The 17,020-nt window shown below is 38.6% G+C and overlaps 1 long non-coding RNA gene across 2 annotated transcripts; it reads right to left on the bottom strand.

The window, feature by feature from the left end:
* Window positions 1-6,391: 6,391 nt before the first annotated feature.
* LOC110495497 lies at window positions 6,392-16,817 on the bottom strand. 2 transcript variants are annotated; one of them, XR_002469432.2, is made up of 4 exons: window positions 14,175-16,817; window positions 13,460-13,522; window positions 12,512-12,560; window positions 6,392-10,697 (listed from the first exon to the last, which is right to left on the bottom strand). It is a non-coding gene; the product is annotated as an uncharacterized LOC110495497 (long non-coding RNA). The 2 variants fall into 2 exon arrangements; XR_002469431.2 differs by having other exon boundaries at window positions 13,460-16,817.
* Between the last annotated feature and the right edge of the window lie 203 nt (window positions 16,818-17,020).

Below are 17,020 nucleotides of genomic sequence, written 5' to 3'. Positions count from 1 at the left end.
TAACTTTCCTTCAACCAGTGCAGTACTCCTGTATAGTCTCTCGGACATGAAACTACATTTATGTGGAATATGACTTTACCTAATGTCACATTCCTGTGTGACCACTGCATATCTTTCCAATTTGGTAAACCTGGGTCAAGCTGAGATAGGATGACATACAAATCATTTTGTGGTATTCTAAAAGATCATAATCTTAGTAACTCAAGTCTGTGTTAATCAAAAAATGTGATGTTTTCATTGTTATTAAGCCCCCCAAGACCTAGATTGGTATCATAAACCCGACAATAGGCAAAAAGTGGAGGAAACCTTATTTTGTAGGAGTGAGGAAATAAAACACTGGCATAAACTACACAAGTGGGAGGGTTGTACAAGTATATATCACCCCAGCAAATAGTGTAACATTTAAAAATGAGAAAAAAGCAAGGGTCATCTGGTTTCCACTAAGATAAAATGGTTCACTGGGAGTATTTTACCAGCCTCTTTGTTACTGGGAGGTGTCCATGCTGCTCTCTCTATCATCATCCAGTTGACACAACATTAAAGGCTTCAAACAGACGCGCTGGGTCCCTTAATCAAAAACTAATTGTAATAGATATTGGGGGAGTGCTAACACTCTGACCGCTCAGGCTGGTATCAGTCATCCAAAGCTGGAGATATCATTAAATTCAACACAGTGATAGCTGAGACAGGGCAAAATAAGTGTGAAGTGCTCCATTTACTCTAATACCATACTCCATGAGATGAGTTCACAGTGAGCTTATCAAGCTGTGTTAAAAAGGAATTGATAAACAAAACAGGAAAGTGATCCCTTCAAGGTGTTTTGATATGAGCTTTTTTTATGCCAGAGAGTATCTTTATTTTGGCCAAGGCTCATTCCTTGACACTACAACGTGTGGTCTACTGAATGGCTGTTTTAGCTTCAATCCCCAACAAAGGTTAGCATGTCACCTAGCTAGAAAGTAGTGATGATAATATTTTAGAAATATTTTAATATCAAAAATAAGAAATTGCAAGTTTCTTTGTTGTAATAGTTTTAAATCCAGTCACAGATACAGTAGCATAACAGTCAAGATGTCGTGAAACAAAAAACGATTGGATTTAAACATGTGTATGTGCGTTCTTGCGTGTGAAGTGGATGTGTGTATGCATTATGCTATGATAGGGATTACTAGTTGGTCATTCCACTTTTAAAAAATTGAGCAACACAAGGTTTAATTACACTAATTGATTCCTTTTGCATTTTGATTAGTGAAAGTCATTATAATAGCAATTCTTCCCGTTGGCTTGACATGTTGGTACTTTAAGGAGGTTTTTCTTATATTAACCTTCTTGACAATTCTCAATTTAGCATATTGGAATCGCTGTCAAATTCCATGAGCAAGGATGTAGCAGGCTGTCTTGTCAGAATGCAATCCCCATCTCCTGAGATGATTGGGTTAGGAATTAGGAGTACAGATACACTTGCCTTCCTCACCATGTCGTGGCTTTGGCAGAGTTCATTCTTTTGTAGTTAGTTATGCAGCCTCTAACCATCTCAATCTCTGCCATGTGGGTGTTAACGACTTGACTATAAGTGTACATTTGACAAGAGCTCGGTTTGTATAGTCAATTAAAAGGTTGATGGTGGAATTAACGTTAGTATTAATGTAGGCTTTTATAGAGAGTACTTTATGCCTCCACAGTGGATGGAGGGAGACCTAACCCAATCCTTTCCCCAATGATTTTGACTGCACTTCTAACTGATACAATCAGTTTCCACTAGCATTGCTATATTCTCCAAAAAAAGATAAACAGATCATTCTGGATGTTCCTAAATAACCAAACAAATGCTAAAATAGTTTGGCGTAAACAACAACACCCTAGGAAGTTGAAAATAAGCTAAAATTTGAAAGAAAGGTGAACTGTCTCTTTAAGCACCCATGGAACCCCTACCTAAACTGGACAAGGGAATTGGATTTCTTCCTCAACATTGACACATATCATCAGGCAACTGCCAAAAGTTTGAATGAGCTTTGGTGTGCAGTCCCAACTTTCTATGTTTCATCAGTCCTATTCACGTCTATGTTTACGTATAAAGATAATGATATGCCCATTGATATCTTTGATACAAAACCCACATGTCTAGGATTTTCTATTCAGAAATGGGGGGCATATTTACCACAATATCCAGTTGTATGATGCTAAGGAGTTAAACTGTGTACCCTATCTGGACACTGGGTTGGGAAAGTCCGTTTTCTACTACCAAAAATGTATGCCTGAGCAATGTAATTGGGAAAATGCATGCAGTACCCACCCAGCACCACCACTCCTTCTGCTCTTCCTTGTGGATAACAAATGGGCCTTTTCTCTGGGAATTGAGGCTAAACGATGGTTTCACTTAGAGAGGAAAGTGACTGTCCATCTTCATAACAGTTTCTCCATCAAAGAGCAATGAATCCCATCCCATCCCACTGGCTTTGATTAAACACAGGCACTGGATATCCTCTCTGTGTAGGTCTGCAAGCCAGCCCCTGTGTCAGCCTCGCACCTGCAACGATCAGCTTCTACTCTTGTAAATATATATATATATATTTTTAAATACATGCATCTGCCCAGGGGAGCACACCTCCATTTGACACCTCCATTTGATTCAAATTACCAAAGGCATTTCTTATTGGTGAGGTCACATGGAAAACGCACAGGTCACAGAGTTCAATGGCTGAGGGAATTTCACTCTTTGTTTACCTTTAAACTTGTTTGGGCTTTCTCTAATTGTGGAGTGAGAACACTTTTCAAAGTTTAAGCCTCTTATAATTGTAATTACTTCTAAATATATCTAACAACAAACAATATTAGATTGAATGTTACAATTAAATATTTACCTATAGCATTTTACCCTGCTTTATACAGATTGTCGCCTATTTATAGTATATAGGTGCAACATTTGCAACTATGTTGATATACAGCTATGTACATATACAGCAATTATGATATACAGCTATGTTGATATACAGCAATGTTGACCTACAGCAATTATGATGCACAGCTATGTTGATGTACAGCTATGTTGATATACAACTGTGTTGATATACAGCTATGTTGATATACAGCAATTATGATATGCAGCTATGTTGATATACAGCTATGTTGATAAACATAAATTATGATACACAGCTATGTTGATATACAGCTATGTTGATATACAGCTATGTTGATATACAGCTATGCTGATATACAGCTATGCTGATATACAGCTAGCTATGTTGATATACAGCTATGTTGATATACAGCTATGTTGATATACAGCCATGTTGATTTTCAGCAATTTGACAAACTAGGGTGATGGTAAGGGCTAGTAGATAGTTAGTTGAATAAAACAAAATAAGAAGAAACACACTGATTGGCATGGCATTGGGCTCATGGTCAGCCAAATCTAACGAATCCTGGCATGTGTTTGTATTAGGCTACTTTAAATTTTAAGGGGGTAACATTTTACACCACTCTTGATGATAATTTAACTTAGTCAAAGATATTACCCTGTAAGACAACAAGCTAAGTCAACTGAGTTATGCTGATGCCACACAACAAACCGTGAAAGCTTAAACACACCAATGCCTGTTACACTGACACTTTTAAAACAGCAAACATTGTCCCACATGATGTACTCTGAGAAAGGAGTTCCTTAGTACATGTTGCACAATCATTTGGCATAATTGTTTTGCCTTGTCGTTTTACCTTGTCAGGTAAATGGCTTTTTTTCTGAGCAGAAAGACACTGAATAACTCCCACACAGATCCAGGATGAAAAGGGAGCTCTCTTTAGATCACAGTGTATTGATGAATGTTAACAGTTTAAAACTTAATCAGATACTGAAGTAGACTTAAGCATGCTGAAGGTGCACCTATAAAGTGACATCGTGTGTCTGTCACACAGAGGTTGTGTAGTGTTCAGACATTAGCTAATGTCATTTTCTCGTCAGTGAGGTCAAAGGGCCTAATCTCATGTTATAGGATTTACTGAAGCCTATTATCTCATGGGGTAAACGGCTGGCCCTGTGACAAGGTGTTAGATAACAGTCTGAATATCCTAACAATTTCTAGTGCTACGAAATACGCTTACACCCTCATCATTTTTTATTTTAATCTAACCAAACCCTAACCCGGACGATGCTGAGCCAATTGTGTGCCGTCCTATGGGACTCCCAATCACTAACGGTTGTGATACAGCCTTGAATCAAGCCAGGGTCTGTAATGACCCCTCTAGCACTGAGATGCAGTGCCTTAGACCACTGCGCCACTCGGGAGCCCATAGACAATGGCCAAGAGGAAGTCTATGACATGGAATATCCAAGGCAGTTTTTTTTTATCTTGTCCTTTTGTTGTAATGTATTCACTTTGTTTTCCTTATGACAAATGCAACAATTAGGCCTATTCCCTCTCACTAGGATTACGATGTGTCAACCTTGGCAACGTCTTGATGGCACCAGCTCTTGTGGATCAGTCCCTCGGGCTTCATTGAATATATTTCTCCCTTAATACTCATTCCCTATTTGTGTTAACATGCTGGGTCACCTGTCTCACAGCTGTCCATGTGACTGGATCTGCCTTTTTGTCATCACTACCTGCAGTAGTGACTCTACAATAAAGAGTCATTATCTATACGCCCACAGTCTTGTGTACCCTGCACAAAGCCGCTGGAAGAATCCTGGCCTTGTCTTTTATAATTCATTTCTGGTGGGTATAAATGTCAGTGTCCTTTTGTGAGGATTACAGACATTCCCACATTAGGGCTGGGCTGACCGTTCCATGAGGAATCGTGGGAGTAGAATAGAGCATTTGATTTCAGATAATGTTGAACGAGACAAATGCCACTGGACTGGCAGGGGCCCTTTGTCTGAGCCTGGCTGGAGTTGGAGACCTGAATCTGAGACAGTCTATGTCAGTGAGTGCTTGAAGAGAAGAAAACGGCAGTGCAGTGTGGAATTCACTGACTGTTATAATACAATTTGTCAGGTTTTATGATGTTTGTGACAGCTGAAATTCATCCCCTTAACCTTTAAAATTCCATCTCATTACGCCACGAAAAGCCATCTAAGATCCTAATTTGTAATTTTGTACACCATCATTCATCAGGACCCATCTAAGGAGAACTCTGTAGTTTCCCCTGTGGTTGCGCAACAAACACAATCACTACTGATACAAAACCCGAACATAAACATTGCTCGATAATATGCCAATCTTTTCACCTGTTGCACTTCTTTGAATTTGCACCTGCAAAGATACTCCCTCGGTCCTCCAAAATGAGGCTCCCTCGCTCCTCCAAAACAAAAACAAACAACTGTTAGGGCCAGAGAGGAAACATAAACTACAGAGTGAGCTCTGCAATGGCCTTGTGCTTTTTCAGATGATTTTCAAACAGAAGTCTGTATAGCAATATCTGTGGCCCACCATGAAATTAAACAGAATTTGGTTACTCTTTGTTTGGATCCTGGAAGGATCATGTGGATCAGGTCAAATAGAGCATATCTGCATTATGTACATGAGTACAAAACACTTGTAGCACAAACAATGGCTTGAAGAGATCCTCCATAAGTTCAGTAATCGGTATATTGATTGTTAATGTCATCATGTGTTAGTATAGAAGCAGTCATGTGGCAGGCAGAACAATTCAAGGGCCTCATTGTTCATTCATCAGCACCCCTGATTGGGCCCATGTCTTGCTTAGCTACAGGCTAGCTAGATAAAGATCACTAGATGATTGGGCACACACATTCTTAACATGGCTGACCCGTGACATCTCAGAGGCAGGCGGGGAGCCTGTCATTATGTGTACAATGCTCTGCTTTCTTCTCTCTTATCTTTACCGATGACATTGAGAGTTTTTGCATTAACTCATTAACGGCAAGACTCATCATTAAAGGCATCAAGGGGACCATAGGCGTTGTGCAGGGGCGGTGACACTGCAGTGAGGAATGTGACCATGGCCCTCCTGCACCCTGATGGAGACTTTAATAATCCCTGGGGGCAGTTACAGGTCTTGTTGGTCTACGTTGTCAACTCAGCTATTTTCATGTCATCAGACACTGGTCTGCACACCAGAATAGTAAAGCTTCTCCAAAATCCCGATCACATATATATATATATATTTTTTGCGGTACCACATGTATTACAGCACCATTACTTAATTTTGACCATGCAAAAGAGAACATTCTCTCTCCCTTAGAGATCCTTAGATGAGTGATTGCTGCTCTTGGATTCCAAAGGCCAAAGTTCCTGTCCTTTTAAAGTTTAAAGTTGGTCATACAGAGGTCTGGACACCTTAATCTTTATTATTGATAGGGTATCTGGTTCCACTCTACAATGCAAGCACTGTACATAATAAACAAGGAATACCATCCTTTCCACAGATCTGTGGAAGCAGCCTTTTCACAGTGTTTGTTGTTACTGTATGTCACCACAATTATACCAAGGAGGAGAAAAATAACTAAAGTGTCTGTGAAAGATTGATAGCTTTGGTCTTTGGTTCAATTATACATTAGAATGCAAGTCCCTCTGGGATACAAAGGCTCTATTTGTGATTAAGAAACAGGCTCCATAATAGACTGATGGTGAAAAAGTTTGCTCCCTCTTACAAACAGGCAATTAGCTTGATGAAATGGCCCCTACTTTTTAGTGTCCTGGATATGTAAACCGATATTATAATGAAGTGTCTGATAGTTTATGCTACTGTTTCACCTTGAGCCATACAGGAAGTGGTGTTATAGTTTATGGGGGCTTTGTCCTGCATTGGCTGACACAAGCTCATGACCAGCACAGTCAATGAACAATGCAAACTTGAAGAAACAGAAAGAAAGAAAGAAAGAAAGAAAGAAAGAAAGAAAGAAAGAAAGAAAGAAAGAAAGAAAGAAAGAAAGAAAGTAGATCCTATGATGATGGTGGTGCTGCTGGCAAATACTGTGTAGGTGCAGTGTGCCAAAGTGACAAAGACCTTTTTAACAGCCTTGTGTAAGTAATGCTGAGGCCTGGAATATTTTTTTGTTACAGGACTCACAAACAAAACATAACAGTTTTATTATAAGAGCTGTCCTGTTCCTAGGTGCTGAGTGGTTTCTACAATTATGTGGAAAATATTGTCAAACAACAATTGGCGAAGTTGGTAGGTGTTGTATTGTACAACAACCGACGAAGTTGGTAGATCTTGTACAACAATTAACAAAGTCAGTAGGTGTTGTACTAAGGTTGTTACACTACGCCTTTCCTTCAGAAAGTGCTTTCCTGTGCTTAATTTGCACAAGTTTCTTGCTCCCGTACCAATGGCTCTCCCAGCAGTGCCAACCCACTTCTGACAACAATATAGCTAATTCAGTGGTAGCCCTACTGGGACTTGAACCTGGGTCTCTGAGATTGTCAATCCAACACCTTAGTCATTACAACAAAGAGGAATGACTCAGTGAGACCACAAATAAGATTATCCCCTCCAGATACAGACCTAACTCTCAACAAGATCTTCTAGTTTCCCTTTTAAATTCAACGTAATATGTATGAACATCTATTTTTGCGCGTTACAGGATCGAAACAGAAACAACTCAAAGGGTGAAGTTTAGGTATTAATACCGAGTGGTTAAGGTCAGGGCTATGGTTTGGGGAAGGCTTAAAACCAAATAATATAAAATGACGCGCTATTACCATCAGGTATAATCCGTATTCTCAGTATTCCCGTGGCTTGCTGAGCTTTGTGAATTGCGTAGCGCAGTGGTTTAAGCAGCAGGCTTCTCCTCCGAGCATCACAAATTCGCTTCTAATGCTGGGCAATCATTTTTAATTTCTTGGGTGAGCGCAGAAGGTGGCATATATCAATGATCTCTGAACTTTTTTTTAACTTCTGGAAATCGCCATCTGTGTTTTTTGGTTATCTATGTGAACTGCAATTAAGCTCCAGCTCTGAGCATCAAGAGTTAATTCCTAGTGCTGGGCAGTCGTTTTTCTTTTTTTTTGGTGAGCACAGAGGAAGGCATATATAATTGTTCTCGGGACCTTTTCAGAATCTGAAATTGCTGTCTATTTCTAGCGATCACTCTGTAACTATAGCTGTATATATGGAAAACACCTATTTGTTCATATCCAGAATGTGTCTGAGTTCTGCTGTGGGTAAACAAATAGTAAGGGTAACAACACTGTACCCTGAGGTACCTCTTGTCAGCAGGTGGAATTGGATAGAGTGATTGTAAACAAATCATAACACAAGTATTCCTTTGGAAGGGATGTGCTTGCAAGAAGGGGTGAGTGGGGTCTAATATGGAAACAATTACATGAGAGAAGGTGACTCATTGCACAGGAATTCTGTACAAAGTTTTTTCATATCTCTTTGTTCATCTACAGGTCAACATAATTTACGCAATTGCAGAATACAACTGCTATGTCAGAATGGGTATTGTAGCCTACACATGGTGCTTGACAAAGTTCAGCATTTCTCTTTGTTTAAAGACATTTTTCAAGCGTGACCTGATTTGTACATTTTGAACAAGTAACAGCCTAAGGGCTCTATTGAATATGTAAGGCTGAAGCACTACAGATTCCGCAATAGAAATGTAAAGGTAATTTCTGATTGATGCAGTGTTTACTGTGAAAGCAGTCTCCGCTGAGGCGGGAACATTGCCTTTAAATTTCATTCACGCTGTAAAGCTGAACTTCTGCGATGCGGATTGAATAGAGCCCTAAGTCTATGAGCAGTGTGACCCAAATCCTGTAATGAATCCTATTTGTGTACTGTTGATATTCCTATTCATGCCCTTAGTTTACATTAGTCATTGACACTAAGTTCATTAAAAAAGGAAGCTGACAAAGTCAAAATGTATAATAAGGTCATTGGGATGTTTACCTATGGTGAGAATGCTGACTTCCACTGTGTTCATTATGTAGAGTAAGATTTCATTAGAGAAACCAACCTGACTTGTAATTTCAGTCAGGGATTAAATATATTGAGACATTTCTCACAGCAGTTTCAGTTTGATTTTACATGATTGACAGAGGGATAAATGGGGAGCAAGCGGTCCATGGTCTGGTAGTGCTGAGACCTAGACATGAGGGTATCAACAGCATTACCTTTCTGTCAGGAGCTGTGCCCTTCTCCCAGGGATATAGCCACAGCCACACCCTTCTCAGCAGTGAGCTCTGCTAATGTTTCATCCGTGAAGGAAAATCTAGACCATAGAGGGCCAAGTGGCCGTATTAGTTAACACTCTTGAACAGTCTACTGATCTTGTGAAAATATGTTTTAAAAAGCCTCCTCAGACATAAATTGAATAAAGGATTATTTCTTGCACAATAAGGAAATGGTTTGGACAAAAGCTATGCAATCTGCTGCTACTCATGTGCTCAGCGGTGCTAACGTTAACAAATGTTACAACAAGAAAAGCATATGACCTGAAGCATTAGCCAGTATATGACCTGATATGATGAGTTGTATAGACAATAAGGTGACTTCCTGGTCATTCACTACTTTGGTTTAGCCTGAAGGGTCTCAATGAATAATTACAAGCCTGATAGGTCGTGGTGTAACAGATTCATTCAGATGATTATCTTGATAGAGCTGCCATTTCGAACAAGATGTGTGGGAGTTTCAAGGGTGGCTAGACAGTTTAAAATATTGTTATTTTGTAGCTTTACCTTTACATACCTTTAGTTACTTACAATATATTACCTTTCCAATGCCTGGTACAGTAAATTATTTTGATATTCAACTTCATCCTAGATTTGTCCACATTTCTGCTACTTCAACTGTTATAGGTGATAATTATGACGTGTAAAACCCACATTTTTGCCAACAACTGTGTTGTGGAAAGTTCTCTGGCATGCACAGCTGATACCATCACAATAATGTTTTGTTCCGGATACAAAATTATACGCATTCATGTCCAATGTATTTAGTATATCACATCACACCCATAAAGGTTGGATGTCACAAACTATCGTTAATGTTAGTTCAAATACCTAGCAATGAGAAACTTACAGTGGTTACTTCTAAAATAGCAATGACACATAATAGCCAAAGCTGCCTGCATGGTAGCTAGTGATTACCCTAGTCAACGACAAGCAATGTCAAATTGTTCATCTGAAGTTCAAGACGTTTGGCCACAAGGTAAGTACAATTGTTGAAATGTTTCACAGTGTAGGCATGATAAATTGTGAGAACTGATGTAAAATTAACAAACTACTGGCCTCTCAACTAGATGAAAGACCTAGTCACATGGGGCATGGTTATGTTGCTGGTCTGGTTACTGCAGCTGCTCTGGTTTGGAGGGATCATATAAACATTACACTATCTGTCTATGTAATTGTTCCCAAATCTTGTTTGACAATGTTTTTTATTGCAGACACTTCACATGCTTCCTGAACATAGCTGAGCCTTTTTGGCACTGTTGTAAATACTACAACTCAGCACTCATTAAATCTAGTGCCGAGTATGGGATGTTTCCAGTCTTTGGTACTGTCTCTGATCACTCTCTAAATGCAATCGCCACACATGCCATATGATGATTCATGGCTCAACCACACAAATGTGGGGTTTCCCTTGTTTCAATGGAAAGTGCCTTACTTTTAAATGGATAATTTTCCATTTTGGCTTTATTGAAATGAACATATTAATTGAATTGATGAGCTGAAGGCCAAAGAGGGACCTCTGTGTTGAGGTGGATCCTGAGTCAGCAGGATGGTCTTCTTCTGTAAGGAAAGTGTCAAAGGGTGAAAGGGAGCATTTTATAGTGTCATGACTGAAATGTTAGGTTTATTTACATGCAATACCAGTTACCTCAAAAGCCCATTGATACAATAATGTATTGTATTAATATTTTCAGATTCTGAAAAGAAGTCTACAGTTTAAAACTTAGACCCTGCGGGACGGTTGAGCTAACATAGGCTAATGCGATTAGAATGAGGTTATAAGTAACAAGAACATTTCCCAGGACATAGACATATATGTCATTGGCAGAAAGCTTAAATTCTTGTTAATCTAACTGCACTGTCCAATTTACAGTAGCTATTACAGTGAAATAATACCATTATATTGTTTGAGGAGAGTGCACAGTTTTGAACATGAAAAGTTATTAATAAACAAATTAGGCACATTTGGGCAGTCCTGACACACAATTTTGAACAGAAATGCAATGGTTCTTTGGATCAGTCCAAAGCTTTGCACATACACTGCTGCCATCTAGTGGCCAATATCTAAATTGCAACTGGGCTGGAATAATACATTATGACCTTTCTCTTGCATTTAAAAGATTATGGTACCAAAAAAAATGTATTATCTTTTACCAGATCTAATGTGTTATATTCTCCTACATTCCTTTCACATTTCCACAAACTTCAAAGAGTTTCCTTTCAAATGGTACCAAGAAAATGCATATCCTTGCTTCAAGGCCTGAGCTACAGGCAGTTAGATTTGGGTATGTAATTTTAGGCGAAAATTTAAAAAAAGATCAAACTCACTAGAGTGGACTTTTGGTTAGGAAAAAGGTAAAAGGCAGACAGGTATATACAATTACAACCTGCTGAAAGACTGCCCAGGGACAGGACGAATCAAACCTCAGTCCATGTTTCCAAGCGGTCCTCAATAGAAAACAACCTGCTTCCAATTAGAGTACAATCCACACGCCAAATCAATCTCTCTCCTTCCCTCACTCTTTGATTACTTCAGAAAATATTTATATTTCCTAATAACTTGAGTTTAGTCCAATGGCCCATGATTAAGTCCAGACTCAGACGGTGAAGGCAGCGAAAACATTGTATTTTCTGTATGTTCTCACATTTGCCTCCAAATAGAACCTTGCAATGTATGCTATAAAAATGTCAGTTTCAGCTGTGTAATAAATAGATATTGAAAGCTTGTACAAACCATTTTTTAAAGAATTTTACACTATTGTTTCATGTTAAAGATAAACATAAATTGTGCAAGTCATGACAAAAGAAGGCATTTTTCATTGTTTGTTAATGTCGCCAATTCCATCTGGCCTTCACGACAGACATGAGAATGAGAATAATTGTGTATCAATTCAACATTACGAGACAAATACAGCTGAAGTAAGTTGCTTTGTAGATTTTATTAATGTCTTAAAATTTGTGATCCACAATTTAAAGATAGTATTATTCATTAGTATTGGTGTAAATCTATAAATTATGTTAAAACATGACAACATAAGATCTGCAATAAAGCAATTTCTAATGGTTTTACAAATCTTTACATCTTAATCTATTATCTGTGATATAGTTTTGCAAAAGGTCATCAAGTGTACGCTATTTACACCAGGTCATCTAGAATCATTCAGTTCATCAATTAACATGATTTTCAGAATTTAGTTTAGTTTAGTCAAAAGTTGAGTCAATAGTTTAGTCAATGGCCACATTGGGCCTTCAAATAAAACAATGACTGTAATCAATCTCTTTTGGCATAAAGTGAATGTACACCAAAGCACACTTTTCCCGACAAATCCTTTTAATCTTCACCATCACATTTCAATAGGTGGCCACATCCCTACCATGTCTCAGCAGTCTGACTCTCAGGAAAGCCAGGAGCAGATCTGTCAACTGGAGGTCACCAGTCACCGAGGGGGGAGGGGGGGGGGGTACATTGGGTGAAACAAAAAATGTGATGCTTTCATTTGGTCAGAGAAAGAAAATTCAGATATTATTATTACACAGTAATAGCATCATGGTCGTAGCATGGAAAAAGAGCATGGCTGGTTGTTGGCTCCCAAAGACCATAACAACACTTGAACAGGTTAACTCTTTTCCTGGCTATATACATCATAATCATCATGATTTCAACTATACCCAACATTTATAGGAAATGTAGTGGATGGGAGAGAAAGCACCCTGGCAATCCGCCTAAAGAGGGATCATTGAAACAAATGAATCCATTGCTGTTTAAATTGACACGGTAATCCATCATTGGCAAATCGAACTCTGTGAGCTATCTTGAAACTGCTGCCTTCTTAGATTGGCCCGCAGGGCAAACAGACACAGAGAGCAAAGAGAGTAGTCTACACTGCTGAATGAACTCCATAAACACCCAGAACGCCCCCCCCCCCACCCCCACCCCCACCTCCACCCATACACATATACTGTACTCTACACACAGCTTATTGAGCAGTTCTTTAAACATGATAATTTATTACTTCAGAGTCAATCATTAGTGATATACAGTACTTGTTCATTGAAGAAGAATATGTTTTACAAAACATCACATACGAAGAGGAAACTATGTGTGTGTGCTGGTGATGGTTAACACACCAAGTGGTTGACATTTTGCCCATTCATTTTAATATATACTGCAACTGTATTTTTATTTCCAATTACACTCCCTTACCCCAAATGAGATTTAACCATTCCTCAAATGTAATGTTAAGCCACTACGTGTTCTGATTTCTTACAACGTCAACGAATGCGGTCTTTCAGGGGCCCATGTAGCCTGCTATGTTATTTACCTTTCATTTTGCCCAGTTCTTTGCCATTTAGGCATGCGTTTTACCCACAATCTCCTCTTTCACCTAAAAGCAACAGAAGATTATACTTTAATCTGGTTTGTTTTATTAAAGATGGACAAATAATCTGCTGACTATTAAACAATTAATATTCAAGAACAAACTATTTATGAGGTGCAGTAAACATTGCTTTAATGCTGAATTCATAAGATCAGTCATGTTTAAGATGTTGGTGTAGATATGACATTGCTACACACACAAGATGCCTTAACAAAGTGCTCATGTTCATAATCAATGTAATCAAAATGATAATGTGTAATCATGCTTAGAAAAACATTTACAAATGGTAGATACCCGGACAAATATAATGACACTGCAAGTAGATTGTGTATCTCACGTATGCATAATAAATAAGTGCAACATTTCAATTAATAATTTAAGTCACATAGCATTATGAGACACTACAACCTTATTTGTATAGATTATAATAGTTTGATACTATTGACTAAGTTTACCTTAAAGTAATACAGTAGCATCAAGTTCTACAGTATATATGTAAAAGTCACACTAAGAATCCCTGAAAGTAATTCCTCTAATCTTTGTAACTATTCAAAAGCCTATAATACAGTTACAACCAAATTAAATAAAATCATGTTTTTATCCGCAAAGAAGTCTGGCTTGATGCCCAAATATGTTGTAATTTGTTCAACAACATTACCTTCAGCATTAAGACAACTCTGCTGCTTTGGGAATTATGGAGACGGAGGCAGAGCCGTTCTTCACAGAACAATGTGCTCTCATGCTGCACTCTGCGTATAACAAAAGCATCAGGACTTCATGTTTCATGTTTTCATGTACTAATTTATCTACAAAGTTAATAGTCTGAAAATGAGTCTGAGAAGCATGAATTTGACCTTAACGTCCCCACTTGAATGGTCCATTATAAACTTTATCATAGTGGAATTTGAATCATATGTGACACTGCATGACTATGTTTTTAAGAGAAAGTTGAGAAATGTACATGTTTGTTTTTAAGGACAGTTGACATGCCACTCAAGAAGAAAGACCAATAAAGGGCAGGGCCACTAGAGCTCCTATCCTGTCACAGATTATTAGAGCTCATTTGTGAGGGCTGTCTGTCCACCTGTCAAACTGCTTCACTGAAGAGAGCCATTGAATCAATGTCAATTCTGTTGGAAGGAAATGAGGGCCGAGGGAAAAATACAAGTTATATCCCAGGACAAATTACATTAGAACACAGGGCTCCCGAGTGGTGCAGTGGTCTAAGGCACTACATTTCAGTGCTAGAGGCATCACAGCAGATACCCTGGTTCAAATCCAGGCTGTATCACAACCGGCAACATAGGGCGGTGTACAATTGGGATTGTATTGTACACCAATACATTGTAAATATGAATTTGTTCATAACTGACTTGCCTATTTTCATTAAAAATGACACTAGGAGCTAGTATGCTCAGAAATTAGGTGAAGAGAACATAACTCCACTATCTACAAAAAAATATGACTTGTTTCTGTAATACAGAGCTATGACTATACTATTAATAACTTACAAGTAAATACTTCAACACTAGCATAATTGTTGTGTAGATTCAACTAGACATTTGATTATTCCCATTTTGGGATTCCTGATAGGCCTATAGGTTATAGAGTGAGATTCACACAGACTAAAGTGTTGCCAGTGGTTGGCCTCTGACTTTTTTGGGGGAGGACAGTTGTTTCCCCCTTGACTCCTTGTCATCTAATTCAATCAGCCTCTTCAACTTGATTAGCCGGGTTAACCTTTGCACCCAGTCGGGTCTGGAGGGGTTAATCAGGCTGGGATCTAAGAGACCTTCAGGTCAGTATCCCTCTGAAGGACTTGCTGAAGGCAAAGATAAGATTAAAGTGAACTTTCATCCTTGTCTTGCTGCCTCTCCCCAATGCACGGAGGCTAACCTGCCCCCGCCTGATCCCACTATTCCAGTATTGCCGACTCCTTAAAGCCTACATTATTATTCAGAATAGATTCCCCTTTTCTATAAAATATAGTTAAGTTGGGAGGTAATGCATATACTGTTGTGTTTGAGTGCAGCTCCGTCAACAAGTAGGGCTGTAGGCAACACATTTTTCAAAATGTCCGTCAATTCATTGACTCCACATGATTTTAGTTGAACAAAAGGTGTACTGTTTTTCATTTGTTAGTTGTAACACGAGTGAAAGGTTTTTTAAAGGACGACCATGAATCTCAACCACTGACTCGGCCATTCACTCTCTATCGAACTGCGCTCATCTGTGCGCGCATTGTTTTACAAACAATAATAAAGTGATTTACCGCTTTTCCGTGCTATGAGCATGACAAATCGTTAAAGATCCTGCAATTTGTGTGTGATCAGTAACTATTTAGTGTGGCGAGTCAGCGTCATCCTCGAGTCTCGTCCTAATCGATGTAGGTGCGCTATTGCGTATAGTGGCTTCCCGTGCCCCTATGCTTGAGATTCTGTCTTGAGGAGAGCATTTTCCCCAAGAAGTGCACCAGCACAGATAAAGAAAATGCTTTTTGTAACTCTATCATTGATTCTTCATAGACATAGGGCCTATATTTATCCAGAGAATGTGAAAAAGGATAGGACAAAGATTTTAGTAGCTTACTTTTCAACTCACAAAACATCACATAGAATGTTGGCCCACTAGTTGTATTTCTTTACAACTTTCGTTGTCCAGACATGACTCTATAGGCCTAACCCGGCTGATCTACAAAAGTAACGGTTTATATATGGAAGCGTGAAGGGCAATTAAGGCCATATGAAAACGTAAACTTCACAGTTTTAGGAACAAAAACTGCATATCTACAACCATCTAGTCTCTCTCTCTTTCTCCCTCTCTCTCTCTCTCTCTCTCTCTCTCTCTCTCTGTAGAGGTCATGTCACATCACACTCTTTCCCCCTTTTCTCCCCCTCCCTCCCTGTCTTTCTCTCTGTGTGTTAATGGAAGTACATTTGTAGACATATGAGGATGAGATCCTACTATCAGAGAAGGTATATCTGTCAATTGAAATGCGCCCATTTGAAAGCAATCCTCTCCTTCCCCTGTTCAATAACAACAGTTAGTGTTTTGTCAACCGCAACAAAAATAATAATAGTCATAATATTAAAACAGCAATAATTGGCCTACCAATAATTGCAATTGTTACCGGTATCATTGCTGTAATAATAATTATAGCCTAAAAATAATAATAATAATAGTTTTCGTGTCACCGCATCTGCCATCTAAAACTGATATTAATTTGTGTTTCATTTAATTAATTAATTTAGCTTTCAACATATGTGTTTAATTGCCATTTTGCTATATCACATTTTACAAGTTTTGGTTATCCGCTTCTGTCAGCTCATCGATTCATAATATATTGTTGTCAAATTAATTTTACGTTCATGATTCTAACATAAATGAAGTGATAATGTATAAAAGCATCCCTAGTTTCAATACAAACAGACAGGTGTCTGACTATGTGTAGTCTGACTTCACCCCTCCCATCCAGCACACAAAAAGCAGCGGCATACAGGCGCG

Source organism: Oncorhynchus mykiss, chromosome 2 (assembly GCF_013265735.2).
Source record: "Oncorhynchus mykiss isolate Arlee chromosome 2, USDA_OmykA_1.1, whole genome shotgun sequence".
In the NCBI taxonomy this organism is placed as follows: domain Eukaryota; kingdom Metazoa; phylum Chordata; class Actinopteri; order Salmoniformes; family Salmonidae; genus Oncorhynchus; species Oncorhynchus mykiss.
This window is presented reverse-complemented; position numbering and strand designations above follow the sequence as displayed.